This window comes from Lissotriton helveticus, chromosome 1_1, assembly GCF_964261635.1.
Source record: "Lissotriton helveticus chromosome 1_1, aLisHel1.1, whole genome shotgun sequence".
Classification (NCBI taxonomy): domain Eukaryota; kingdom Metazoa; phylum Chordata; class Amphibia; order Caudata; family Salamandridae; genus Lissotriton; species Lissotriton helveticus.
In genome coordinates, this window is record NC_136057.1 from 1,670,895,298 (window position 1) to 1,670,899,503 (window position 4,206).

Sequence of the window (4,206 nt, forward strand, 5' to 3'; positions counted from 1 at the left end):
CATGGCAAAGTCAAGACCCCGCACTAAAAGGTATGCATTCTTTGCTGCTCCCTCTTCTGGCCCCTACCCCTCCACACCCATTTCTCAATCAAACCTAAAAGGTCCAACTTCGTTGCATAAGTGATCCTAAGGAAACTGGGCATTTAAAAAAAAATGCATGTTGCATTCTGGATATGAAAAGTATGTTGGTTACTTAGCAGTAACAAGGACAAAAAGCTACAGTTGGTTGAAGCATTATTGAATGGTTCATAAACCACTAAATAAGTCACATTGTTTTCCAATTTCCGGCAACCAATAAATTTTAGATTTCACAAGAAATGCCTTTGGCCGTCCCAACAATAGGTAATGTCAATCCAGGTTGTTTTGAAGAGCAAAAGTGCTACATAGCTTAAAGCTGTAGAGTAGACTGTTCAGAAATATTGAGCAAGTAAAATCTGCCCAAGAGCAACCACATGAAATGTATGTACTTTTATTAAGGGGTAGCTCTGTAAACACTTTGCCAAAAGACGCCAAAGGCATTTCAATTCCTAAAAATTGTGGACAAGGTATAGAGACCTCATCATACCCATCTCTACTCAACAGCCCAATTGGTTCAAGATGAGCCCATTACCTAATTGCACAAATAAAAACATGTAACAGACTATTTTATCAATTTACCACTTTTTTTTTAAAGAATACATTTTTAGAACAACATTTTAAGTTAATGGTCTTTTATTGGAAAAGGAGACTATTATTTACAACTTGGAATGGTCATAATTGTAATATCTTGAACAGCCATGTTTAATTGTTGTGCAGATATTTAAGGTATTCCACCAGCTCCAAGTCATGTTACAGAAACCTAAAAACATGAGTACCAAGATGCTCCCTTGATAGTTCATTAGAAAATTGGGTGAACGGTTAACAGGCCAACACCCGTTTCACTACAGTGCGATGCAGACAATTTTCAATCAATATTCTAAACAGACATGCCATCGAAAATTTTATTTTTGGGAGAACTCAGCCAAGTACAGAATAACCTTTCAGCATTTAGGATTTCTCAAAATATGCACCCTTCAACCATTTTGCTGCATACCATTTTGAGGTGTAAACCATTTTAGTAAACCAGCTATGACAATGTATACTACAAGTTTAAATAGAATCCACCCTAGAATGTAGTGGACTTTTTTGTATAAAAGTCTGACTGTGGTCAATTGTCAAGCTGCATGCATGAAAAACCGGCCAGCCCAAACATTGTAGTTAGCAAATGGAACTTTAAGGAGTCCACAAAGTGCTTCCTTATTGATCAAGGTCGAACAAGTATTTAGACTCTAAAACAGATGCTTAACTTGATCTTTTGGGAACAGGACCACCAACCATTCATGCAGATTTGTGTGGACAGTAGATTTTCTTGACATTCAGTTTTGCTATACAGAAACAGAATGAGTAATGAACATTTTTGCAAGAGGTAAGTACAAGATTCAATTGGATTCTTCTAGAGGGAAAGAGTTGGAGGGGTGGGATCTTCACTTTGCAGTCCTCATCTGTACGAATTCTTCGTAATTGACATGACCATCTCCATCAATATCTGCTTCTCTGATCATTTCGCCTACTTCTTCATCTGTTAGCTTTTCTCCTAAATTTGTCATTACATGGCGAAGTTCTGCTGCACTGATGTAACCATTGCCATCCTTGTTAGTCAAAGACTCTAAAGGCCTCACGGATTTCTTCTTCACTGTCTGTGTCTTTAATTTTCCTTGCCATCATTGTCAAGAATTCAGGAAAGTCAATGGTTCCATTGCCGTCAGCATCCACCTCGTTTATCATATCCTGCAATTCCGCCTCAGTCGGATTTTGGCCCAGCGATCGCATGACAGTTCCAAGTTCTTTTGTTGTAATGGTACCATCACCATCCTTGTCAAATAGAGAGAAAGCTTCCTTGAATTCAGCAATCTGTTCCTCTGTGAGCTGGTCAGCCATTTTGGTTGCGAAAGGGTTGTGTAGGTTTTCGGTGAACAGATGTAACCTGGCCCTTAGAGAAAGGGTTTTGAGAGAGGGCGGCCGGCTTTGCTATCAGCATGAAGCAACGACCCTCCCAGCTGAAGCTGCTCCCTGCAACCAATTTTCATGTGAAATGAGATCTGCACTAGAAACAACATCATCCACCAGGGCAATGACACATTCATTATTACTTAGCTTTTCTGTAGAATCTTCCTGAATGGGCAATCTAGAAAGACAATCCGCTCTTGTGTTCATCCCACCTGGAATGTACTTCAACACAAAATTGTACTCCTGCATCCAGGACAAGAACCTTACTAAATAGAATGAGGATTTACCAGTTCCATTACCATTTAAAAGATGAAGCAATGGCTTATGATCCGTGAATAAGGTGTAGTGTGGACCCCACAAGAACATTTTGAATTTCTCCGCTGCCCAGGAACATGCTAATGCCTCAGATTCTTTAGTACTGTAGTGAGATTCAGCTGAAGAGAGAAAGCGTGAAGCCCTGAATATTTTGAGTTAGAACAGCTTCTAAACCAACCTGACTCGCATCAACTGTAATAATGCACTCATTTTCTGCTTGAAAAGGGGAAAGGGCAGGCGCTGAAATAAATACATTTTTTCACTCAATTAAATGCAGCTTTCACATCATCACTCCAAATATGTTTCACACCTTTCTTCAAAAGATTTCTAAGAGGTTGCACCACATAAGCATATCCATCCACGAACCTGGAATAATACTCGCTAAGATATAAAAAAAGATCTCAGCGAATCTTTGTCCTGGGGATTTGGGCACCTTGACTGGCCTTCATAAGAGACAGTTTGGGTGAAATACCTTCAGAACTAATAGAATGACCTGAGTAGTCAAACTTTTGAGCATTAAACTGACATTTATCAGATCTTAAAGTGACACCATATTCACTAAATCTGCGTAACACTTCATTAAACATTTAACTGTGTTCAGCAAGTGTCTTTGCAAAGATCAGAACATCATCATGGAAGCCCTGCACACCCACAATGCCCCCCAGAATGGTGTCCATCAACCTTTGAAAAACACTGGCAGCAGAGGCCAGGCCAAAAGGCAATCTGGTAAATTTGTATGCCACAAAGGGGGTAAAAAACGTGGTAAGTAACTAGGAAGTAAAATCCAATGGAATTTGGTGATATGCTGACTTCAAGTCAAGAAGGGAAAAGTGACAAGCATCACCAATATTAGCCAACAAATCATGTGTCCTTGGTAACGGATGACTTTCAACCACAATGCACTTATTTAATCTGCGCAAGCCCGCACAGAGCCTAATACTTCTGTCCATTTTTCGCACAAAAACTATGGGACTGACCCACTCAGAAGCTTCAGATTTTTCAATTACGCCCTTGCAGATCATTTGTTCAAGAAGAGATTTAAGTCCATCTCTAATGTTAAGAGGAATAGGGCGGGTCTTGTGAGTCACAGGTATGGTGTTTTTTTTACACAATGGTATGAAGAAAATTCTTCACACAATCAACAGAGTTGCTGAATACTTGTGGTAATTATTTGCTCCATAATACAATACCTTCTTGATTAATAGACTGAACACATGCAAGAGGTATGTAAGAAACTCTGACTGGAGGATCAGCTCCAGGAACCATTTCAAGCTTTGCTAAATCCTTCCAACACACAATAGACCTGCCTTTCTTTGCAAAGTAAATGTTTGTAAAAACAGACCTACCCAAACAAGTAATCCAATAATTGAAAAACCCCAACCTGTCAATATCTTGATCTCCATATGCTTTAGGTTGTACATCTGGAGTCTGTAACTGTACACAGTTTAACCAATTAATATTGAGCAAGATGTCAGATATAATAGTGATAGGGGCCCCATGAATAAAGACGTATCGGATGTGTGCCCGCGATGTCAATCGCCGGCGGCAGACCTGATACACATGTTATGACACTGCCCACGACTAAGACACTACTGGGTAACAGTCTGTGAGATTTTAACAAATATAGCTCCAGTGAGAAGTAACGACTGTCTGGAATACTGTATGTTGGGGCTGGGCCCCAAGGTAGCCCGGTCACTAAATTTAATAATTTGGCACTCATTTTGGCCAAACGTAATATCACAAGGAAATGGAAAGCTGCTAGACCACCGGCGCTGAAAGACTGATATGAAGGGCTAATGCGTTGGGGCAGGTCGGAAGGTGCAGAATTGAAAAGAGAGGAACAACGTGGATTGCGTAAGACACCTA

The 4,206-nt window shown here is 40.0% G+C and overlaps 1 pseudogene; it reads right to left on the reverse strand.

Moving 5' to 3' along the window:
• Positions 1-1,373: 1,373 nt before the first annotated feature.
• On the reverse strand, positions 1,374-2,080 carry LOC144830752 (calmodulin pseudogene; annotated as a pseudogene).
• Between the last annotated feature and the right edge of the window lie 2,126 nt (positions 2,081-4,206).